This window comes from Tursiops truncatus, chromosome 2, assembly GCF_011762595.2.
Source record: "Tursiops truncatus isolate mTurTru1 chromosome 2, mTurTru1.mat.Y, whole genome shotgun sequence".
Lineage (NCBI taxonomy): Eukaryota > Metazoa > Chordata > Mammalia > Artiodactyla > Delphinidae > Tursiops > Tursiops truncatus.
In genome coordinates this window covers 31,538,289-31,564,222 of record NC_047035.1, presented here as the reverse complement: position 1 = coordinate 31,564,222, position 25,934 = coordinate 31,538,289, and the positions used below count along the sequence as shown (strand labels likewise).

Sequence of the window (25,934 nt, the reverse complement as noted above, 5' to 3'; positions counted from 1 at the left end):
AACCATAGCTCTCCACCCTGGAAGCTTATGACATCCCCAACAGTTGGTTCTCTAGTCTCTGCGTGAATGCTTCCAGGGAGTTTCATATCAAATAGAGCCCATTCCATTTTTAGGTACTTCTACTTGTTGAAATCCACCATCTTATATTGGACTGGAACTTATAAAATGCACAGATCTCACGTCTTACCAAGTATGCAAACTGATAAGTCCTAATAATGAATACTCCCCTGTAACCAACACAACAATCATGATATAGAACATTGCTGTCACCCTAGAAAGTTCTCTCATGCCCCATTCCAGTTAATCTCCTCCCGGAAACCCTAGAAGTAACCACTATTCCCATTTCTAGCCCCGTAGATTGGTCTTGCAAAAATAAAAATTGTTTTTAAAGTTCATGTAAATGGAATAATACAGTATCGTCACATTGTATTTTTATCTCAATGCACAATTTTATTCCTATTGCATTTAATCATATTGATTTCAGTCTTCCCTTACAGCTTGTTGTGAGCATTTTCATCTTGATCCCATCACCCATATCTGCTCATTTCTCCCACTTGGTGCCACCTACAGATTTGATAATAATTCTTTCTTGTCCTTCGCCCAACAGGACACAAGAACAAAGATGGAGTCCAGCAGTACCTGACTAGAAATCTCCACTAATTTGAAAACGTAGGAGATGAGAAGCATTGTGGAGGTGCTGCCAAATAGGGGGCATGGGGAGAGGCTCCATGTTGATGGAGAAGACTGAGTTCTGCCTGGATTCATGGAAAGAGGGCAGTGCTGACATGGCATCCTGCTGGGGAGAGCGCAGGGCTGCAGAGGAAGGGCTGAGACTCACATGCATAGAAATGAGTGCTGAGCTGGAGGGAGGAAAAGAGCTTGGGGCGGGGCGTATGGAGAACGGAGGACCCATCACTCACCCATAGTTAGAGGGCCACGAAAGTTTCCAAGATCATCTCGGAAGTCCTGAGCTAAGGTTATTGTTTGGTCTGGTTTTACGTTTGGTTTTATTTGTATTGATAAGTCCCAAATGGAGTCTGGCAGCTTATAAGAAAAATTATTTTCTTGGATTTAGAATCTACTGAAATTGTTAAAACCATGGAGCGCTCTTAGTCTCTCCCCAGCTTCAAATCAGCGAGGCTTTGGGTACCTGCTGAGTGCAGGCTGGAAGGTGGAGCTGCGGGAAAGGATGTTTGGGACTTGTTGGTTCTTTTCATCTTTCAGTCAGGGGATAATTCTGGTAAAGTAAAGCCCACCTTATCAAGATGTTCTTTAAACTTTTACTTTTTGATTACTTTTGATTCAGCATCATAGGGGCTTCTGTTTCTTTGACACACATGTGAACTCAGAAATGTAGATAAGTGCATGACCTATAACAAAGGAAACCTGACCCTCCATCTGCCATCATTGGCTTTGGTACCTTGAACGTGTGGCAGGCCTCATCTACCTTGTCCTCAACTATAAATGGGTGAAGGTGAGTCAGAATCCTGTCTGGGTGTCAGGAGCACCCAGCCAGCATTTAGAAAATACAGATGTGGGGTCCTGGAAACTGCATTTTTTTAGAAGCTAAAATTCTGATAGAGGGTCACAGAGTCATATTTGGGAATTGCTGAAGTATTGAGGTCTCTGGCAGTTCTAATAGTCTATAAATATGTGGTAGGAGATCCTAGCTGACACCAAACAGAATTGGTCCTTTCTGGTCCGTGTATTTATTTCGTTTATTTGCACGCATCAATATACATATTGGTCAAAGTTGAGAAAACGCTTTTTTTTTTTTTCCCCAGAGATTTAGAGAAGATGGAGAGATAGACGTAAAGACAGTAGGGATGGAGTGTCTGACCATCAGGTATGGTTATAAGTTCATGGTAGATTGACATTTGATGGAAACTTCTATGATGAGGAAATGAGGAGATTAAAAAGGTATGCCAGGGGAGTTCCCTACTGGCCTAGAGGTTAGGATTCCAGGCTTTCACTGCTGTGGGCCAGGTACAGTCTGGTCGGGGGAACATAATTCAGCATAAGCAAGGTACTGACACCTCATCCCCAGTGGACTGAACTGTGAAACCTTTGAGCATGAGGTTACTTAGGCCTCTTAGGTACCATCAGAGCCGTCATTGAACTTGTAGAAGAATTAAATTCTTTCACTTCCTCCATTCTCCTTCTGCTCCTTGTAACCACAGCTACCTTTTAAGCCACTAAGTCCCACTTTCCTAGACTGGGTCTAATCTTACACCTGCCCAGGTTTGCACCAGTTTCTAGTTAAAAGAACCCAAGGTCTTAGCCGAAGCGTGTTCTGAGATCCAGAAAAAGGAACGGTAAAACAGAAGAGGAAAGGGAGCTGAGAGAAGCTAAAACTCTTTGTCAATCATGTTGCTCACTTTGCAGTTAAGAAACTGAGGCACAGAGCACTCATGCACAGCAAGAGCGTTGCTAGCCTGGTCTTCAGTCTTTCTGGGATTCACTGTACAGAGACTTCAAAGTCTCTCTTTAGGACTGCTGGAGGTTGCTTACATTGATTTCCTACATCCCCTGGCAGGTGGCAATAGGGGAATTTTGAATAAGACTATTAATAGAAGGTATGCATTAGGGAATGTCTAGTGAACCCACTAATAGAGGAATTATGTCTGGTGACTTAAAAAAAAAAACTCATACTGAATATTGCTGGTGTTAAACTCTGAATATATGCCGAGGCCAAGAATGTTTGATGTGGCAAAGGCGTACTGGTGATGTGGCTCCCTCTTGCTACTGGTCTATATGCAAAGACTTTATTCAAAGATGAGCTCACTAAAGTATAAAGTTAATTTCAATATAGAATGTATTCCAGTTCTTAGCATACCTGATGGCATTATATCCTGGCTTAGAGTTTAAAAATCGTAGCAGTTCACACATTCCCTATGGAGAACCTGGGACCTAGATGGGTGAACAGCAGTGCTTCTCAAACTTTGATGTGCCCAAGAATCACCTTGGAGATCTAGTTAAAATGCAGATAAACTACTGAATGGGAGAAAATATCTGCAAATGATATGAGTGATAAGGGGTTAATATCCAAAATTTATAAACCGCTCATACAACTCAATATTGGAAAAGGAAAACAACAAAGAACACAATTTTTAAAATGGGCAGAAGACCTGAATAGACGTTTTTTCAAAGAAGACATCCAGGTAGGCAACAGGCATATGAAAAGATGCTCAGCATCGCTAATCATCAGAGAAATGCAAAGCAGAACCACAATGAGAGATCAACTCACACTTGTCAAAATGGCCATTATCAAGAAGCCTACAAATAACAAATGTTGGTGAGGATGTAGAGAAAAGAGAACTCTAGTACACTGTTGGTGGGATTGTAAATTGGTGCAGCTGCTGTGGAAAACAGTATGGAGGTTCCTCAAAAAATTAAAAATAGAAGTACCGTATGATCCAGCAATCCTACTCCTGGGTATACATCCGAAGAAAACGAAAACACTAATTTGAAAAGATACATGCATATGTTCATAGCAGCATTATCTACAATAGCCAAGATATGGAAGCAACCTAAGTGTCCATCGACAGATGAATGGATAAAGAAGGTGTGGTATATATACACCACGGAATATTACTCAGCCACAAAGAGAATGAAATTCTGCCATTTGCAAGGACATGGATGGGCCTAAAGAGTATTATGCTTAGTGAAATAATTCAGACAAATACTCTACATTATCACTTATATGTGGAATCTAAAAAATAAAACAAAGGAATGTATATAACAAAACAGAAACAGACTCACAGATATAAAAAGACAAAATAGTGATTACCAGTGGGGAAAAGGTCAGGGGAGGGGCAAGATAGGGGTATGGGATTAAGAGACACAAACTGCTGTGTATAAAATAAATAAGCAAGAAGGATACACTGTACAGGACAGGGAAATATAGCCATTATTTTATAATAACTTTAAATGAAGTATTATCTATAAAAATATTGAATCACTATGTTGTATAGCTGAAATTAATGTAAAATGGTAAGTCAACTATACCTCAATAAAAAAAAATGCAGATTAGGATTCAGTAGGTCTGGAGGGAGGCCCAAGATTCTGCCTTTCTAACAAGACGTGGGAGATGCTCTGCAGCTGGTGTTTGGGCCATGCTCTGAGTAGAGAGAGAAGAGAGTAGCCTGACTCCTGAGCAGAGACAGCCAGCCTGCAGAGTCAGCTATTCCTAACCCTGCATCCAGATACTCCTCTGACCATATCTTTATCTAGCTACATGTTGTTTATAAATAAACTACTGTATGCTTAAGTCTCACTGAGACTTTTGGGTATTCCAGCACTCCAAACATCTTGGGAATCAGGATCTGAACCCCACAAGCCACCTCTACTTCCAACCCCTTTTGCTTACCTCTAAGTTCTTCTTTGCACAGTCACCCTAATCCAAACCCTATAATCCATACTCCCCAATTTACTTTATTTCCCTGTTTTCCTCCCTGTGAGATAATTTGCTTCTATAATAGGAAACGTCAGTTGACTTCTATGCGCCAGAACAGTGTTTTAGGGTCCTATCAGGTTTGTAAACATCATTTTATGAGACAGTTATTATTAGAACAACCATTTTACTGACAAGAAACTTGAGAACCAGAAGGGTTAAATAAACTGCCCAAGGTCGTGGAATTAATAAGTGGAAATACCGAGATGTGATCCCAGACCATCTGACTCCAAAGCCCACATTCTTGGCCACTGTAATGTGGGAAGTTGTCCTGGGAGCGTGAGCAATCCATTCTCCCTGGGATGTCAAAGACTCTTACTGCCTCTTCTCAGCCAAATTGTATCTGGTCCTAACCCACTCTGGCTGCTTTCATCTCTCGTTAGCCTGGAACAAAGTTACATTAGGTCCTGAATGTCCGGGATCAAAGTCTGGGTTAACCTTTGAGCCTCTTCAACACTAGAGAAGTTGGCCAGATTGATGTCTGAGACCCCCAGCCTCCTCTTCCTGACCCTCCCTGCTGGTGCCCATGGGACCACCTTTCAGTCCGCTCGTCCCTCTCACTTCAGGAGCCTCTGCTTTCCTTTGTTCTCTACTCTCCTTTCCTTCTACATCAAAGGTGGCTTTTAGAGAAAGATCTGAAAAGATTTCTCAGTGTCTCCACATGCATGAGTTTTTTGAGGCAGTTTGCATTTTAAGCCTTATCACTTCATCAAGGGAGAAAAGTTCTGGGGCGCTTAGGTCAGAAGGATACATGACTGTTGATTAGACCCAGGCTGGAAAGGGAAGTGGGCAAGGAAAGGGCATTCCAGGCAGGAGGACCTAAGCTTGCATATCGTAGTTACTCAATAAATGTTTGTTGACAAAACACTGAAGAAGAAATGGGTACGTTTAGGTCCACTGGGACCAGAGAGGGATCTCCCTGCAAAAAATCTGGCCTCCCCTCCTGAGCCTTTATCCAACTCTAAGAGAGTTGGACAGAATATGCTTAATAGATAGGGTTTTCCCCCTTCTCTTGGCCACATAGGTTGATTTTTCCTTTAATTTAGTATTCTGAAAGTAAAAATAATAATTCCACCAGGTACCACTTAAACAAGAGGAAATCTCTGACATTCAACCAAAGGTACTTGTTATGATGGGACAGGTTGGAATTGCCTCCTTTACCTTCCCACTAGCTCATTTGGTTATTCGGGCCTCCACAGTTTCTCCTTCTAGAAGAGTGACAATAATCATTAGGAGTCTGGTCTCTGACCTTTGGAGCCTCGTCAGGAATAGGAACCAGAACCTAGAACTTTGCCAGGGAGGCTACCTATCAACCCAATGCATGAACTGGCAGCTCCACCCATTCTTTCGTTTTTCTGGCCCTCGCTCTCCAGCCCCTTGGCTTGTCCGTCATGAGGACCTGTGACCACTCCTCTAAGAGAGCAGCAAGCAAGAAGACAGCAGCGAAAGCAGCTTTAGGGTAAATTTCAGGCAGCAGGAGGGCTCTACCATTAGTTGATGCCTGTGTACCAATGAATAGAAGTGTATTAGACTAGACTAGAATGGAAGATAGAAGTGTGAGGAGTGGGGACCTGGGGACGCACTGGGATCATATGTACAGGCCAAGGAACAAGGGTCCAGACAAACCGTCAACTTCTTATCATCTGCTGAAACATCTCCCCATTGTCTCTTGGGTTGAGAACCAGGGACACTTGGCTGGTAAGGGTCTACTTATAAGAACAAAGAGCAAGACGAATGTGTTAGCACAGACATTTAGAAGGAAAATTCTGAGCTTTTATATTGTCAAGTGTGGCATAAGAGATGTTACCCAGTAGAACATCTTGCTAGAAAAACAAAAGAAAGGTTCTCATCCACAGAACGTTTAGGCAGCGACCTGGAAAAGAACTAGCTTATTCTAGGAACAGCCAGGTTAAATTTTTTTAAAGTTATCTCTGGCTATTCAGTGAAGGTGATCATCTAACCATAAGTCTTCATGTTTCTGTCCCCCATTAGACACAAGTTCTTCAAGGGCAGAGACCATGCGTCATGCTTTCTTTTGCATCCTTGATGATAGCCATACAATAGTGTGGGTAATCCACCGACCTTTAATAGCCAGGGAAAAGAGTTCACAATAAATATCAAGGGCAAGAAAAAGAAGTTGAATAGTTAGAACCACTTCTGCATCACCTACTTCTGCCCAAAGCTAAAGGCAAGGGAAGACCTAGGCCCTAAATTTGCCCTAATGGAAATGCAGCCTTCCCTCAGCCTCTACTGCTCTCGTGTTGAATTTCACCCACGTCACTGTTTTTTGGGTTTTTTTATTTTATTATTTTTGGCTGCACTGGGTCTTTGTTGCTGCACGCGGGCTTTCTCTAGTTGCAGAGAGCGGGGGCTACACTTCATTGCAGTGCGTGGGCTTCTCATGGCAGTGGCTTCTCTTGTTGCGGAGCTCAGGCTCTAGGCATGTGGGCTTCAGTAGTTGTGGCGCATGGGCTCAGTAGTTGTGGCGCACGGGCTTAGTTGCTCCACGGTGTGTGGGATCTTCCTGGACCAGGGCTCGAACCCGTGTCCCCTGCATTGACAGGCGGATTCATAACCACTGAGTCACCAGGGAAGCTCTCACCCGTGTCACTGTTGCCTAAGCATTACAGCTTTTCCCCGTCAAAGCAAAAACTTCTAATTCTGACCACTTTGGTCACTGAGTCTCAGTCGGGAAAAACCAACTATATGGCATGTGACTCCTCCTCCGATAACCCCATAAACAGTCACCGGCAAACCAGTGTCACTCGTTCAAGCGTCATTTAGGAAACATAGTCTTAAGGGTGATGGTGACCAGTTCAGAAAGATCAGAGGGAGAATTTGGGCTTTCCCATCATTGGCTTGAAGGAATAGCTCCCAGGCTGGCTCCAAGACAGCTGGCAGGCTCTGTGTTGCCACAAAAGAAAGATTCCCCCCTGTCCAAAGCTAGGAGGGCTCAAATTCTTTCTCTACAGCCTCTCCTACCAGGCTGATGACCCCAAACAGAACCAGTTAGAGAAGGGTGACCTGGTGACGCCCAAGAAACGATGGGCCACTTCTTCACATCTTCATGCCTTGTCATGCCTATAGCCCTGGGGCTGACAGAAACATTTCATTTGCTTTCGAAACGAGAATAAAGACACCTGCAACAAGAAAACTAAACCCTGCTGGCATCACCTTCTCTCGTCCCTCCTTTCTCCTGACTTATTTCTTCTTGCCTCAAAGATGAGTATCTTCCACTCAGGCTGCCAAGCGAGGCCCACTGACAGGAGGACGATGAGCTCTCCAAGCCTTAGCCTGGTGATGTAGCTTGAAGGCATCCTCTCTGCTGTCAGGCCATTTTGGAAGACTGTAATTCACCTAGCTATCCTGATTTGTAGGAGGCAAATCGTAAAAGAATGAGGACTCTGAAGGAGTCATGGCCAGAGAAGTAAATATCTCAGTTAACAAAATGCTTTTATTGCATAAACTTCACAGGCCTTTAGAGCTTAAAAGAAGCTCATCTAATTGAACCCTTTATAAACAGACGCAGGCCCATGGTGACAGGGCTGGGACTCAAATCCATTTCTTTTGGAGCCCGAGCTCCATACTTCTTAGTGGCCCTGGACCTTCCATGTACTTCTAGATTGGCAACTTGTTTCCTGGGTTGGGAACTCCCTCCTGGAACCCCTCAATGTGTACCTTAAAACTAAGAAGGGAAGGAAGAAATGACTTTTGGGCTTCACCGTCAGGTCCCTGAACTGAAAGAGAGCTGCCACCTTAATAAAAATTCTTCATGCCTCCTGTGGGAGTCTTGGCTTCAGAGTTTCCCAAGCACAGGAGCCATGGCTGTGACCTTAGAGATCTTAGCAGTTCTCTATACCTTGGGTTGCCATGGAAAGGGGGTGACCCCTGAGCATATTTGACAGAGATGTGCATGGGAAGGATTGGCTGGCAGGAAGGACCATGTGCCAAGTTATACTTGAGGGCCTGGAATTGGAATTTACGTCACTGCTAGCAAAACACAGCAGTAGTTAAGCTGAGCAAATCCCATCACTTCTACTTTCAAAATATATCTAGAATCTGACAACCTCTTTCCACTCCTACTAGTACCACTCTGGTCTGAGACATGATCTCTAGCCCCCTTAACAACACCAGTTGGACCCAGTACTCCTGTGCTTGACTCCCCCAGTCTATTACAAAGTGATTCTGTAAAACTTGATTCCAGTCATGTAACTCCTCTGTGCAAACCCTTCCACGGCTTCCCTCTCACTCAGAGTGAAAGCTGAACTACGAACCACTTACTATGAACGACAGGATCCAACAGGATCTGGATCTGTAGTCTCTGACTGCATCACCTACTGCTCTCCATCTTCTCCAGCAACACTGGTCTCCCTGGGACTCCTTCTTGGTGCCCACCTCAGGGCCTTTACACTGGCTGTTTCCCCTGTCCGGAATTCTCTACCCACCCCCTCACCCCAATAACATGACTAGCTCTATCACTTCTTTCAAGGTCTTTAATCAAAAGACACCTTCTTAGTGAGGCTCTCCCTGACTAGTCCCCTTTAAAATGTTAACACTCATCCCAGCCGGCTGACATTTCATACATCTCTTTCCCGTTTTATTTCTTCTCCTTCACACCTGCCAGTGACACATTACATACTTTACTTATTTATCTTATTTGTTGTCTTCCTCTCCCACTAGAATACAAACACCATGAGGGTTCACTGCTGTAACTCCAGCAACCAGAATGATATCCAGCACACAGTGGGTATTCAGTTAACATCAGTTAATTGTTGAAAGGCCAGTGGATTACCCCCACTATTGTATGCTTATCATCAAGGATGCAAAAATGAGCCTGACACATGATCTCTGCCCTTGAAGAACTTGTGTCTAATGGGGGACAGAAAAATGGAGACCGATAACTAGATGATCAACTTCACTGAATACCTAGAGACGACTTAAAAAAATTCAACCTGTCTGTTCCTAGAATAAACTAGTTCTTTTCCAGGTCACTGCCCAAACATTCTGTGGCTGAATGAAGGAAAGTGTGGTTTGGGTGCCCATGACATGGTAGCACTGACCTGCGCCTCAGCTGGGAATGAGGAGTCAGGCCCCCTGAAATAGCGACATTTGAGCATCCCCATCCCCAACTGTTTACAACTCTGTCTCCCCCTGTAGGCGATGAATAAAGACACGCTCCCCAGGGACTTCCCTGGTGGCGCAGTGGTTAAGAATCCGCCTGCCAATGCGGGGGACACGTGTTTGAACCCTGCTCCGGGAAGATCCCACACACTGCGGAGCAACTAAGCCTGTGCACCACAACTACTGAGCCTGCACTCTAGAGCCCGCGAGCCACAGCTACTGAAGCCCACGTGCCTAGAGCCCGTGCTCCGCAACAAGAGAAGCCACCGCAATGAGAAGCCTGTGCACGGCAACGAAGAGTAGCCCCTGCTCACCGCAACTAGAGAAAGGCTGCACGTAGCAACGAAGACCCAATGCAGCCAAAAATAAATAAATAAATCTATTTAAAAAAAAAAAAAAGACATGTTCCCCATATTCCCAAATCCCATCCCTTCAGCCTGACCCTCCTTTCCTACCCAGGCCCATCCAGCCTCAGAGATCCTCCTGCCAAGTCCAGTGAACCTCAACTTGAATAAGAGCAGTTGTTCAAGGGGCAGCACTTACTATGTCAGCCACAATGATAAGCACTTTTCGAACAGTATTTCATTTCATCCTCATGAGGTAGGTAATATCATTCCCATTCTCATATGAGAAAACCAAAGCTTAAAGACTGCACTGAACACCCAACTGAATGATTTTCCACTTCTTTCTCTTCTTTGAGGACCTGCTATCTACCCACAAAGGTGGGTCATTGCTGGCATGCTGGTACCAAGCATGCCCCACACTCCTCAGGCCACGGTGGAAACTTGACCCCAGAGCAGCAAGTTCAGTTTTTTTTTCCCAGAAATGTAGATGTGGATATAGAGACATTACCGTAAGGCCCTTCATGACGGGGGGACTGGAACATCAGCCTGTGGTCATGTGTACCATGAAGGCTAAGCCAGAAAGAAGAAAGAATCAGATGCGCTGAAATTCAGGTGCACAGAGAACTTTGCAACTCCAGGGAAGAAAGAGGAGGAAGAAAGAGGCCACGCCATGGTCCATGGTGACTCTTCCACTGGCTCCCAGATTTTCTGAGACTCTTTCAATTAGGTACTCCATTCTGATTAAGACAAACCAAGTGGCTTTCAATTATTTGTAACCAAAGGGGCGTGACTCAGAGAAGTTAAGTAACTTACCAAATTCCACATAGCCCCAGAAGGATGAAGCTGGACCTTCAAAGCCCATGCATTTCCATAACTGCCAAACCACTCGGGCTGTGTCTTCTCCCAGAGGCTGGCAGGGTAGCTGTAGGGCATTCTCTGCCAGGTCACACTCTCCTTGTCCCTCCTTTCACACCCAATACATTGTCCCAAGGAAAACTGAGGTCACAAGAACCTCCAGGGCAGCCTCAAATGAGATGATAAGAATCTGTAGCAAGTAGAAAAGAGCAGAACCATATTGTGGGTAGGGAGGGGACATCATGGGGTCATTGATGTTTTTACCAAGTCTCAGGTCTTTGGGGGGAGCAGGTGAACCGTTTCCTTCCCTCCATCAGACCCAGCTAAGCAGATGGCTAGGGTGAGGAGGGGAGAGCCCAGGAAGGAGTATGGGGACAGTCTCTGGAGAGGGGACTTTGTCCATGAGGCCTCCAAGCCCAAATTCCCCATGAAGAGAACTGCATTCAGACTTGTCCCCAAATACGCAGTCAAGCCAGGTGAAGCCCAAAGAAAAGTGGGCCAAAGGCTTCTCTGGGCAGATCCATCAGAGGTAGCCGCTCCCTCGGAGCCACTTGAAGCCTGCAGCTCCTGGAGCTCTGTTTATTGACTCTCTTTATTTCTCTAATTTGTCAAGTACTGTCTGCAAGCATGTGCTTGCCTCCTAAGTGCTCAGCTTCTATCCTGCCTCCCAGGCTTCTCCAATTTGATTAGTATACTCTGCACTCCATCTTTTGAGTCATTAATGAAAACACTGATGAACATTGGGCATAAGTCAGATCCCTGGGAGGCCTCTCCTCGGCTGCCACGTCTTCTTGACTTGCTAACAACCCGGCAGGGATGACCCCTCTTTTCAGACAGGCTTTGCCTGTTGTTCAAGGGTTTTTGCCTCCTATTTTCATTTATCCATTTATTCAATCACTCATTCGTTAATTGTGCTAGGGCTAGAGACTTCCCACGATTTCTGACAAGTGCAAATTCATGGAAAATGCTTAACAAACACTAGTTATTACTACTATGAAGTGCTGTGGGGACACAAAGATGCATGGGAGAGACCCCAGCCCTCAGTAAAGAGAATGAGGATAAGAATAAGAGCTGCCTCCCGCCAGTGCCAGGTTAAGTATCACACAGATATTATCGCGTCTGTGCTGGACATTATCCACCCTAGGGGGGCAGCTGTTGGTAAGGATTAAGAGTAAGGATTCCGAGCTTCCCTGGTGGCGCAGTGGTTGAGAGTCCGCCTGCCGATGCAGGGGACACAGGTTCATTCCCCGGTCTGGGAAGATCCCACATGCCGCAGAGCGGCTGGGCCCGTGAGCCATGGCCACTGAGTCTGCGCATCCGGAGCCTGTTGCTCCGCAACGGGAGAGGCCACAGCAGTGAGAGAAAAAAAAAGAGTTCAGATTCTAATCTTATAATAGCCTATAATGGAAAAGAATCTGAAAAAGAATGTGCATATATATATATATATATAACACATATATATTTATATATCTTTGAATCACTTTTCTATATATCTGAAACTAACACAATGTTGTAAATCAACTCTACTTCAATAAAAAATAAAAGTAATAAAGAAAAGAGTAAGGATTCTAAAGTCAAACTTTTTATTCTGGCTCTTCCACTTACTGGCTTAAACCTTCTTTATCTCAGATTCTTCTTCTGTAAACTTACTAAATCGGGTTGTTATAAAGGATTTAAATTATTAAGTAAGATAATACAGAAAAGGTGTTTAGAGAACAGCCGAGCGCATAATAAGCATTCAGTAAATGCTAGCTATTATTATTATTTCATGTCATACAACTATCTGATATGAACTACTATTATCTGGGTTTTACCAACAAGAAAACTGAAGGTTAGAGAAACTAATTTGCCCAAAGTCCTACAGCCAAAAACAGAACTAGGATCCAAGTTTGATGCCAAATCCCATTTGCTTAATTATTATAACATAGAAAGGACAAAGACGTGCATAAATAACTATTCAACAAGATAGAAAAGCAGATGAAACTGTAAGGCACAGAATATTGTCATGACACAAATAGATTCTCAATAAATACTACCAAGTGATGATGATGATGATATAAGTGCCACACTAAAGTTTTAAAAGAAAGTGTTTTAGGGTGGTGTCAGCGGAAAGAGAGAGCATCTCTGGACAAGGAAATAGTTGGGGACTTTGAGGGAGGAGGTGCCGTTTGAGTAGGACTTAGCATATGGATAGGAGATGGACGCAATGAGAAAAGAGAAAATGATCCCCCACGTAGAGGACACTGCATGAGCAAAGGCAAGAAGATGGGGAACATGTCGGGTGTGTCTGAAAAAAAAAAACAGCAAGAAGTTCCCTTTAGATAGTATGTGATATACGCAAGGAAATAGTTGGGAATGAGCTAGAAAGGAAAACACACGCGCGCGCGCACACGCGCGCGCACACACACACACACACACACACACACACTACCACACCAGTGGCCTCATTTAATAAATGAGGCCTTGAACAAAAAATTGGCCAAAGCAGAGAGATTCGCACATTCCCAGAGTCTCCTGGAACTCATACTGGGGAAGGAACCATAGTGGGGATTTGGGAAGGAGGAATGGGATTTCTTTGATATTCGGGCAAGAGTAACTTCCAGGACTCCTGTACAACAGGGCTTAAGTTTGAGGTGGAGGCTGGGCAGGGCTGACATGCAGCCAACACACGTGCCTAAATATGGGTCCTTAAAAGATCAATGTGCTTTGAACCTCGAGGACATGATGCCAAGTGAAATGAGCCAGTCACAAGAGGACACATGCTGTATGATCCCACTCCTATGGAGGATCTAAAGGCATCCAAATCATAGACGTAGAAACTAGAAAGGTGTTACCAGGGGCTGGGGAGAGGCAGGAGGGGGGAATTCGTGTTTAGTGGGTAGAGAGTTTCAGTTTCACAAGATGAAAATGTTCCAGAGATGTGTTGCACAACAATGTAAAGATACTTAACACTACTGGACTGTACTTTAAAAATGGCTAAGATGGTACATTTAATATTATGTGTTTTTGACAATAAAGGAAAAAAACGTGAATACCACCTCCCTCAAAATAGTGTTTCCCTTTAAGACGGTGAGTGGCACTGCCCTGCGCCTCCTTCGCCTGGACCTCCCTGACATCCTGCTATAAAAGGATTCGTGTCCGGCACTATTTTGAAAATCACCCCTGGGGCTAGGGGACTTGGCTCAAAGACGCTTTTGCGCTGCATTTTTCTTAAGATGGAAAAACACAACCATTATATTGATGAATGGGGGAGGTGGGCAGGGCTGCTGCTGAAGGGTGTGGAAAAAGCAAACAGACCCAACCACTATACTCTGGCCTCGGATTTTCCTGAGGCGGGATCCCTGCAAAAGCGAGTAAGCACTGCCTGGAACTCTCTTCCTGCTGAGTCACCAGGGCGGTAACCCCACCCAGCCATGCCACTGTGCTCTTTAGGCGTCTGGAGGTACAGACCCTGAGATGGTTCCTTCCTGAGCCCAGGATGATCACGAGGACCATATCAGGACATGAGGCGTCGCCACCCCGCTGGGCACACACCCTGACTGTTCACCTTGCGGGCACCTGGTTTTCCTGATGCTCCCAGCATCAGATACCCCTGACCCCTCCATTAGCTTGGAAATGCTGTGGAAGGTGTCAGAAAGCAACAGTCCGGAAGAGTTTGTTCTTGGCAGCTCTGCCGCCATCATTTCTCTTCCTAATGAACCAGTGGAAAGCCGGATCTGTCCGCGCATCACAGCTCCTTGCCCGGCTCCCGGTTCATCATCTGTCAGGCAGGACAGGAGGGGAGGGGAGGTGAAAGCTTAAGGGCCTGCTCTCACCTCTGCTCTAACTTCCTCCTCCTGTCCCGAGCAGCGGCCTCTCTCAGTCCTGCGTGTCAATCTGATTCCTCCGACTTCCCACAATCACCGCCCGCCAACCCCCAGTCCTTCACAAAAAGAGGAAGGGAGGAAGGGATCCTGAGCCAGAGTCCCTGACTGGTCAGGGTCCGAGGGGTGATGCCGGAGGTCAGATGTGAGTGGTGCTCCAGGATGGACGGTGCCCCCAAGCCCTGCCTTCCGGGGGCCGTGCATGCCACATGCTGCTCCTCGCTTGGGAAGCAGTAGGAAGAAGCCTAGACCTCCAACATCTGCCCTCCTGCTGGGTGACGATATTCTTTCTTTAATAAAAGTCAAGGCCTTCCAGTCCTCCCATAGAGAAAACTTAGAAGACACATAGAAGACCTTATCATTCACCCCCAGCTATGGCTGCTCTCAGGGCTTTTCCAAGGGGTCTCCCCTGGGAGGGGAAAGGAGAGCCCATGAATGGCATTGAGGACCTGAACAAGGGAGAAAGGGCACAGGAAATGGAGGGGAGGCAGTTGTGACAATTAAAATGGTCTTTATTACAGTATGGAAGCTCCTCAAAAACCTAAAAATAGAACTACCATATGACCCGGCAATTCCACTCCTGGGTATATCTTAAAAAAAAAAAAAAAAAAACACGAGAAACACTAATTTGAAAAGATACATGCACTGCAATTTCACAGCAGCATTATCTACACTTGCCAAGGTATGGAAGCAACCTAAGTGTCCATCAGCAGATGAATGGATAAGCAGATGTGGTGCACACACACAAAGGAATACTACTCAGCCATAGAAAAGAATGAAATTTTGCCATTTGCAGCAACATGGATGGACTTAGAGAACATTATGCTAAGTGAAATAATTTAAACAGAGAAAGACAAATACTGTATGATATCACTTATATGTGGAATCTAAAAGATACAACAAACCAGTGAATATAACAAAAAAGAAGCAGACTCACAAATATAGAGAACAAACTAGTGGTTGGCGGGGGACTGCAATATAGGGGTGGGGCTATGGGTGGTACAAACTATTAGGTGTAGGATAGGCTCAGGGATGTATTGTGCAGCACAGGGAATATAGCCAATATTTTGTAATAACTGTAAATGGAAAGTAACCTTTAAAAATTGTATAGAAATTAAAAACAAATTTTAAAGAAATAACAGGAAAAAAAGGTCTTTTTTGGCACATCAGTCCTGCTTACGCAGTGCCTCCTGCCTGCCTGTCTCCAGCAGCTTCCTAGGGAAGCATATGTGTTTTCCATTTTGGCCATCCCTTCCCCTGCAGTGGCACACACTCTCTGTTCCCCAGCCCACTGCTGGCCTGATGCTCCAGTGAGTGCTGGAATGACGTCATCCCTGCCCGTGCAGAACCCACCTTCCATTCCCTAGCTCAGCTCCCCTTCTCTACGGCAGTCCCCACGTCTCAAGACGACGGTGCTGATTTGGGGATTTGGCTCAGCCTTTCCTGGGCATCACCAATGTTGGCTTGGCCACTCTGATGGCAGCAGACACTGATCTGTGCCCCCCCACCCCAGCCATAGCCTGGTCACCCCATCGTGTCTCGTGATTCAGCTCGTCATGGCTGGAAGGCGGCCTTTCGTACACACAGAAGAACTCTTGTTGAGCTATGGTACTTCGATTCATATTTATACAGATAACAACACCTAATTTTTCTAGAACTTCTCAAGTGCCAGGCACTACCCAAAGTGTTTACATGTATTATTCATTTAATCCTTACAGCTCCGCAAGTTCTATACTGTTGTAAGCCCTGATTTATGGACTAAGGAAACTGGTGTCTAAACGTTTGCTAATATACCCAGAGCGGCATGTAAGGAAGAGAGCCTGGATTCCAACCCAAGCTATTAAACTCCAGAGTGCAGGCATTTTCCAAAACATCATGCAATGAGGCCACCGAAGGTACAGAGGACTGGTACCCAATTCTTTCCTCAAAACAGGTGGCGATGCGGTAGATGGAGAAGCATACGAGGAGGCAGATACCTGAAAGAGGGAGGGGAAAGAGCGCAGAAAGGGGATTGGAGCCAAAGGCCAAAGATTTGGGATTTGCTTTCCTGTTCCCCAAGACCTGGCTCCCATGGCAGATGGTAAGCTGTGGGGTGGGAGTGAGGACAAGAGGAAATTAAGGACCTGGAAAGAGAGTAAATGAGCAGAGGGGGCCTAGAGGCGAGGAACGCAGGCAGGCTTGCCTGAGAGAAGCGGTGAGATGGATACGGCACATCCGGGAAGCATGATGGGAAGAGGGGCTGGGGAACCAGTGCTGACCCTTCTGTCGAGGTCGTTGATCCCGGGCAGAGCCAGGCAGTCGCTGACTTTAGCTGTAAGCCATGAAAGCAATCAGTTTATCACTACAGCCCTCTTATTGACCAAATGTTTCCAAAGGCATGAGACACCAGTGACCTCAAAATGGGTCTTGGGGAAAGGAGGGCCAGGGATGCAGAAATGGAGACCAAACACTAACATTTCTGCCAGCAGGGCTCAGGGCCCGCCTGGCAATGCTGGTTCCCTGGCCCTGAAGCAGGCTGCAGGCTGCCAAGCCAGGCCGGGGCCTAGGAAAGGGAGGAAGGCCACCCCCCAATGCCCTCGGGATACCTTGTCAACGGGCTAGCGTCCTTTGGAAAACAGTCCAGAAAAAAACAGCAAAAGTGAGACAGAGGATTTCCTTCCTCCTCTGACCTGTCAGAAATTCCCTTAGGGCTATTCCGGGAGCCACGGGTCTGTCTTTATAACAATCCTAGACACTGGTCAAATGTTTCAATCCACCCTGCAAACAGGAAATGGAGAAGGAAGCAAGATGGAAAAGACACGTCAGAGTCTGTCACTGTTGCTGGTTCCTGTCACGGGGGATAAAGCTGAGGAAACACAGATTTTTCCGAGTTGTACTTGATGGAGGTGGAAGCTGAGACCCACAGCCTAGAACTGGGGGTCAGGGGGAAACAGAGCAGACCTTTACAGAAAGGGGTCAGCAGGAAAGAAAGAGAGTACCAGAGGCAGATGGGGGAGGGGCTGCAGGGAAAAGAGGGAAAAGGGAAGGATGGGAAAGGAAAGATGGGCAGAGGAGGAAGGGGAGGGAGGCGGGGTGGGGGGGAGAGGGGAGAGGAGAGATGGAATCCTCATTGACTAGCCTGTCTTTACTTCTCACTGCCTCTCCCATCTGCTATATGCTCTCAGTCAGCAAGTTCTTGCCATGGACACTTAAATTCTCTTCACTTTATCGGCCCCACTGCCCAACCCTCCAGGTCCTTCCTGCCTCTCACCTGGACCTTGTCAGTGGTTTCCATTAGTCTCTTAGTTTCAGTTTCTCCCATCTCCAGCTCATCTTTCCACCCCTCTAGGCTTACCTTCCTAAACTAATTTTTTCATGACTTTCTTACCCTACCATATCATTTTTTTCATAACCCCCTCTTCAACTTTCACCACCCAATTTGGTGTAATGGAAAGAACATGGGATTTTTGTAGAACAGACCTCAGGGGCTGTCAGTCTCAGCGCTATTGACGTTTGGGACCCGATCATTCTTTATTGTGGGGGGCTGTCTTGTGCATTGTTGAACATTTAGTGCATTCCTATTACCCAGTAGCACACCCCTATCTTCCCACCTCCAACTTGCTACAACCAAAAGTTTCTCCAGGCATTGCCAAGTGTCTTCTGGGGGACAGAACTGCCCCCAGTTAAGAAACACTGACCTAGATCCAAATCCTGACTCTGTTACCTACTAACTAGATTCCCTTGGTGATGTGATGGATGGAGAAGCATATGAAGAGACGTAACTTATTTGAACCTTTAGTTTCCCTGACATTAACACAGGGCTGATAATAGCTACCTTACTAAGCCATCGTGAGAATTAAATACTTCTAACACGTAACACATACTTAAACCTAACACAATGCCTAGTACACGATAAGCACTCAGCAAATATTTGTTTCTTTCCCTAATCTCCATTCTCTCACCCAAAAGACTTTAGCAGTTATCATTGTATACAGTCCAAACCAGAGGTCCCACCAACATTTAGCCCCATCCTGTATGTATCAGTTAGCCATCTGTCTGTTATTACAAGGTACAAACAACAGTAGATTAAACAACACAGGAGCTTCTCTCTCCAGTTACAGTCTAAGCGAGATCCGTCCAGGCCTGACACAGCAGCCACGTGTTGTCTGCCTCCAGGCTCTGTCTATCTCGTTCCTGCCATCTTCAACATCTCATGGTTTAAGACAGCTGTTCCAGTGCCCACCAGCACATGTCCACTTCCAACCAGGGATGAGGAAAGAAGGGTGAAAGGGGAGGGTGCACTTCTTATTTTAGACAATTTTACAATTGGGAGGTTGGCCGCATCACTTCTTCCGCTCACATTTTATTGGCCAGAACCGAGTCACATGACCACACCTAACCGCAAAGGACATGTCTGGCCAGAGAGCCAAGTGCTCAGCTAAAGCTTCTATTAGCGTGGATGAGAGAAGAGATCTCGGGAGGACCTGTGGCTGTCAGCGTCTGTGGATAGCCCCATCCTCCACAGTTCTACCGGAGGGGCCGCATCTTCGGCCAGCCTGCACGACAGACTATCTCCCTCAACACCTCCCACTTTCTCCTCTCCACCCCTTTGCTAGCCTTGTCGCCCGAGGGGGGCTTGCCTTCCCTTTTGCCCTGCCAACCCCAATCCTGTACACGCTTCGAGGCTGAGCTCAATCGCACCTACTCCTTTATTATTTCTTTTTTTTTGGCCGTGCTGTGTGGCATGTGGGATCTTAGTTTCCCTGACCAGGGATCCATCCCATGCCCCCTGCGTTGGGAGTGTGGAGCCTTAACCACTGGACCACCAGGGAAGTCCCCCACCTCCTCCTTTAAACGTCCCCCAGATGTCCCCCACCCAGAGCAAGGGCTTGCTTCTCTAACCTCCAAAAGGGTTTATTGCCAGCCTGATTACCCAAATCTGAGTCATACTGGCTAGAAGGGCCAGTTGCCAATCTCTGTGCTTCTTCCTTTCCTAAAAGACTTCTAAGTTCTCTGAGAGACTTAGCCCGTGATGTTTGCTTTTTCAAGTCCCGATGTAAAGCACTGTATTAGTTTGCTAGAGCTGCTACAGACTGGGTGGCTTGAACAACAGAAATCTATTTTCTTACATTTCTGGAGGTTAGATGTTGGAGGTGAAGGCGTAGGCAGGGTTGGTTTCTTCTGGAGGCCTCTCTCTTTGGCTTGTAGATGGCCATCTTCTCCTTGTCTACACATGGTCTTCTCTCTGTGCCTGTCTGAGTCTTAATCTCCTCTTCTTATAAGGAAATCAGTCCTGTTGGATTAGAACCCACATATACGACCTCGTTTTACCTTAGTTACCCCCATAAAGTCCCTATCTCCAACTACAGTCATATTCTGGTACTAGGGTTTAGGGCTCTAACATATCGTTTTGGGGGGACACAATTCAGCCCATAACAACCATACTGTAGATGCTCAGGAAATATTTCTTATCTATCTGATTAAAAGACACAGAAGGAGAAAGAATAATCACACTGTTAACCAACTCCTGTGTCCAGGACCTCTCAGTAATGTTCAGTGTGGTTACTTCTCTTGCCTCCTCTTAGAACTCAATATTCTTTGGCTTCTATGACTCCACTCTCTCCTAGGTCTCCTTCTTCTCAGACCACTCCTTCTTCATCTCCTTTGTGAATTCTTCTACCTCTATCATCCTCTAAAACGTCAGTGTTTGCTGCTGTTCTTTTCTCCTAACGCTAAGCTCTTTCCGTGGTGATCTCAGGTACTCCGTTGCTGCAGTCATCTTCTGCATCCAGATGGTTCTCAGATCCATAGCTTTCCACCAAGACCTCTTCTGAACAACTCATTCAAAGCACTGTTGCAGGAAAAAAATGGGGCACAAGGGGATGGTCGTGTCCCAGGTCTCGAGTGAGTCCCTGGGATGGGCTGCTAAGTGAGGGTCCTTGGCTTCCAGCAGGAAAGAATTCAAGAGCGAGTCATAGTAAAGTGAAAGCAGGTTTATTTAGTGAGATACACACTCCATAGACAGGGTGTGGGCCGTTGCAGAAGGTGGGAGCAGAAGGCTGGAGCCACAGCCCCAGGGAATGGGGTCATCTGGGAATGTGAGAGCAGTGGAGGTGTGGGGTGGTTAGTTTTTATGGGTTTAGTAATTTCATAGGCTAATGAGTGGGAGGGATATTCTAACTATCTTGGAGAAGGGGCGGGGATTTCCAGGAATTGGGGCACCACCCACCTTTTGGCCTTTTATGGTTGGCCCTGGAACTGTCATGGCGCTGGTGGATACGTCATTTAGCTCGCTAATGTATTATAACGTGCATATAATGAGGCTCAAGGTCTACTAGAAGTAGAGTCTTCTGCCATCTTGGGCTTAGTAGGTTCTAACCTGTTTTTGTCGTATCCTGTACTTAATGGTTGTGTCATTATTTTATTTTATTTTTTTTTGCAGGACGCGGGCCTCTCACTGTTGTGGCCTCTCCCGTTGCGGAGCACAGGCTCCGGACGCGCAGGCTCAGCGGCCATGGCTCACGGGCCCAGCCGCTCTGCAGCATGAGGGATCTTCCCGGACCGGGGCACGAGCCCGTGTCCCCCGCATTGGCAGGCGGACTCTCAACCACTGCGCCACCAGGGAAGCCCTGTCATTCTTTTAATGGTTGTGCCTTGCCCCCTTCCTTCCAGTCTCAGCAGCAAGCTCTGTTTGGCCATCCTGCTGGTGCCAAAGCTGGATTATTTATTAATTCCTTCTATCTTCTCCATCATGACACACTATCTTCCCCAACACACACACACACACACGTACACACACACACACACACACACACACACACATATTCTTCCTTCTCTAAAGATCCTTATCTCAGTGAACTGTATCACCATCTCCCCAGGACTAAACTCTCCCTCAAGTTTTACCTTCTTAATACTCCTTTTCATTGCCTCTTTTACCAGTTGACTTTAGGCCACTGTCACCTCTCACTTAGATTACTGAAAGCAGCCTTCTTTCCAATCTCCCTGCCTTTAATCCACTCTCTCCTCTTCAACCAAAGCGATTTTTCGGAAACATAAATACAATGATATCACTCCCCTGATTAAGACCTTTTAGGAACTTACCACTGGCCTTAGACAAAATTCCAAATTTGTTAGTCTGGCAAAAGAATTCTTCATGCTGTGAGCCCTTTTCAATTCAGCTTCATCTCTCACCCATCCCCCCTGACACTATTATGTTACATTACTTTATCACATTACATTACCATATTACATTACTTACAATTTCTCAAAGAGGTCTATACTCTCCTTCAGCCTCCAGCTTTTACACACGTTTTTCACTCTGCCTGGACTCCTTTTCTTTTTTTTCTTCTCCTGGTCAATTCTTATTGATATTTCAGGTCTCAGTTCAAGATACTACTTCCTCCAAGAAGCCTGATCATCATTTGAGAAAGAGTTTGTCTGCAAACCCCTTCCCAGGAACCAACCACCTCCCCCTACCTTCACACACATTAACACCCTCCCCCGCAGATTTCATTTTCTGACCCTGAGCTCCTCCTGTCCTTTGCTCATGTCTTTGTTAAAGCATTTATCACACTGTAATTTGCACTCCTGTCTCCCATTCTGGTATGCAAGCTCCTTGAGGACGGAGGCTGTGCCTGATTTCTCAGCTAGAAATCTGTTTGTCCTTCCAGATCCCCACTCTGCTCTTCTCTACCCTGCTGTGAACCCCAAGAGGCTGACTCATACCAACTATATCAACAGAGTTCAGCCAATGGAGGGAAGTGAAGGAGGTCAAGGTTTTCACCCCACCAGCAAGATAAGTCCTTCAACCTAAGGTCACACACAGCTCCTGCCAGGTGGCCCTCTCCACGTGGCTCTCTCTTTTTGGATTCTGGGAATGTTCTCTCCTTTTACCCCTCCGGCCCAGGGTTGATAACATCATCCTTATATTACTAGCTCCAGGGTACTACGCTACTGCCTTGTTTTTCTACACTCTATCCACCTTTGAAAAGTCCCTTTAGTAACTCTCCTCAAATGACTAATTACCCAATTTAAGTTTGCCAGGATTTGACTAGTTTCCTCTTTGAATCCCTTGCAAATAATCTAGGACATAAAAGTTGAATGAATGAATGATGAGTAAGTGAATGACTCAGTGAGAACAACCCAAGACCTCGGCTAGCGCGGCTTGATCAACCTCCATGTCACCTCCATTTCACAAGGAGGGGAAGAAATCCCAGTTCAGAACTTGGAACTAAAGTGAGACAGTTCTAGGGTTGGCAAATAAGGGGATCCCGGGGGCTCTTTTGGCGGGACGTGTGGTGGGAAATCGGAAAGGGGCTGTTGGGCAGATGAGCTTTTACAAGCAGTGCCCAAGCCCTTCTGCAGAGCTTCCGGAGGGCTGGGCATATCTCCCCCGTGAGCCCACAAAGGAAGTCCATTTCCTGCAGTGATGCTGTCCCAGGCAGTGACTATGGGTGGGAAGGGCTCTCAAGCCTTTCTTTTATTTCTCTTGGTCTCACCCCTAGAGAAGTGCTTAGAGAAGCACTAGATATGTTGCTTCCTCCATCCTCCCCCTCAAATCCAGCAGCCAGAAGTTCAAGCTCTAGAGGTGTGGGAGGGGAAAGGCCAGCAACTGTCAGAACAGGATAGACTGTATTATTGAGGAGAGTGGGGTTAAGGCCACAGCCTGGGGGCAGGATCTTCCGTCATGATTCATACACCACACAACCCGGTGGTGTCCTCCACGGTCCTGAGGGCTGTTTCGAGCTGGGAGAGACCTCAGTGCTCATCAGACCAGTAGAACCTGGGGCCCAGGGAGCGGACATGATTACCCAAGATCACACAGTAAGAACAAACCTACCATCTCTCTGCTACATTTACCACGATGCCTCCCGAGGACAGGCGAGGCTTCCAAGATGTCAAGTTTCAGTGGGAAGGACAGGTTCACAACAGAAGAGGGGGCAGACGGGCCACAAGCTTCTTACGCTCTGTGACTTGGAGAAGGGAATTAGCCCTGGCCAAGCCACGGCTACACAGCAGGCCCTGTGCACGATGCTGTCAGGGTTAAGAGTGCTGGCTCTGGGCTCAAACAAATATGGACCTGCATTGTGTGTGACCCTGGATAGATGACTCAACTTCTCTAAGCCTCAGGTTGCTCTTGTGTAAAATGAAGATAAAACGAATACCTCATAGGATTTGGGGGAGGATGAAACCAAATAATCCCCATTAAGCATTTAGCGCATTTGAAAACTGGCACTGAATAAGCAAGTACGAAATATATGTTGGCTGTTATTTTTATCTCCAGCAGTTGTCTTACTTAATTCTCACACCATCCTTTAAGAGAGGGAGGACATAGGCTCAGAAAGGTAAGTGACTTTTGCTCAAATTTATGTATCCATTTGTATTTGTTAAGTTCCTACCAATAGTCAGGCACTGTTCCAGACACTGGGGTTGGAGCCCTGAACAAAGTCGACGAAAATCCCTGCCCTCGTGGAGCTTACATTGTAGCTGGGGAAGGCAGACAATAAATAAGAAATATAGGTGGATTGTACAGTATGCCAGAGGGCGATAAGTGCTGTGGAGAAACAAAGCAAGGAAGAAGATGGGGTGAGGGCGTGGCGGACTGCAATTTTAGAGAGCGGTCGTGAAAGGCCTCCACCCAATCACATTGGGCAAAGGCTTGAAGGAGGCAGGGGTGTAGGCGTGTGGATCTCTGGGGGAAGAGCATTCCAGAGAAAGGAAAGCACACGTGCAAAGGCCCTGAGTCAGGCACCAAGGATTAGAGGGGTAACCTGGAGGCTAATGCTCTGAAACAGCCTTAGAAAAGGGTTGTCCATTATGATGCTGGAAGCTGGGGTTTGAACCCAGAACGGATTCCCAAACCCAGGCTCACAAACACACTCTGCCTTGCTGGGCCCCGTCACAGGCTCGCTAGATAATTAGCTGGTGTGATTGTGAGGGCGGGGTGTTGATTCTGTTCTTTGTGTGGTTCAAAGTCAGATACCAGGAAGGGGGTGAAGAATTCCACTTCCAAATAAGTGTAACGTCTCTATCTTTAGAACCAAAAACGGGAATGTAAATTTCGGTTAAGTACATGAACTTATAAAGACAGAATATTTGAAGTCAGGGCATCCAAGACATCCAGGACATGGTCACCGTAAACAAACAAAAATGCTTTTCAATTCCAAAGATCCTCAGCTATTTCTCCTTTATCCACCCCTAATAAAGAGCATATGAGAAACTCCTCCTTCACTGGCCCGGGGAAGGGGAAACTGGGTCTCGTTCAAATCCTCTATCTGCTGCGGTAGCAACAAGGTCCAAATAGGCAGCATGAAGGAGGGGTGGCTGGGAGGCTCAGAGACCCCGTCCTGACCTCTGGTCACTCTCGGGACCTTCTGTGTGCCTTCCTTTTCATCCTCTAGGAAGAGGCCCTCCACCTGCCCCCACCCACCCACCCACATTTCTGAGCGCATTGCTAGGAAGGATCGAAGAGAACCTCTTGAAAGGTTCCCACTCCAGATTATTGCCAGGTAAACACACAGTGTATTTATGATGTAATGGGCCTGTGCAGGCAGAGCTGAACAGAGGAAATTGCTCACTTTGGGGAGGGGCAGGAACTCTTCCAGGCCATTACGGTCCACTAAGTAAGTTGCCTTTGCCAAGGTGAAATGGTTCCCTCGTGACTTGAAAAGTGAACTATCGTCTACCATTTCATAAAGCATTTAAGTTACCTGGGCTGTGAACTTCCTCTTCTCTCTCCTTGAAACATCTGCAGCAGGGCTGCCACACTTCTGGTCAAAAGACTGGGAGAACAGCAGTATTTCAAGAGGGTGGGAGTTCATGTGGAAGGAGGTTGGGCAGGGAGCAGGATGGAGAAGAGACAGCCTAGAGCTATGGGAGGGGCCTCAGGGTTATACCAGAGAGGACCCTGGGCCCAGGTTCCGGTCCCGGGCATTTCCTGATCCCACCCATCACCTGAGTCACCTTCAGGAAGTCCACAACTCTGGCCTCAGATTTCTCATATATAAAGTGAGAAGGTAATTGCCAAGTTCATATTCAGCTCTAAAATGCTGTGACGATAATCCAAAGAAGAAATTGCACGGGAGCATTTGTAACGACTGGGATGCCACGGTTGGGCTGAGATGATCCATCTTTGTTTCCGATCCACAAACCCCTTCAACTGAATGTTACTGACGCAGGACAGACTGAGACCTAGATGGGGCTTTCATCCGGGCGCCAAAACAAACCACATGAAGGGAGCTGGTCATTTTTACGTGGAGCTTGGAGGCCCAGAGGAAAATTGTACCAATAGGAGAGGGACACACACACACTCGGCCCCTG

The 25,934-nt window shown here is 46.4% G+C and overlaps 1 long non-coding RNA gene across 1 annotated transcript; it reads right to left on the bottom strand.

The window, feature by feature from the left end:
- Positions 1 to 8,922: 8,922 nt before the first annotated feature.
- On the bottom strand, positions 8,923 to 25,020 carry LOC141277948 (uncharacterized). Its single transcript, XR_012329920.1, has 3 exons — positions 21,874 to 25,020; positions 19,745 to 19,908; positions 8,923 to 10,963 (listed from the first exon to the last, which is right to left on the bottom strand). It is a non-coding gene; the product is annotated as an uncharacterized lncRNA (long non-coding RNA).
- Positions 25,021 to 25,934: the final 914 nt, after the last annotated feature.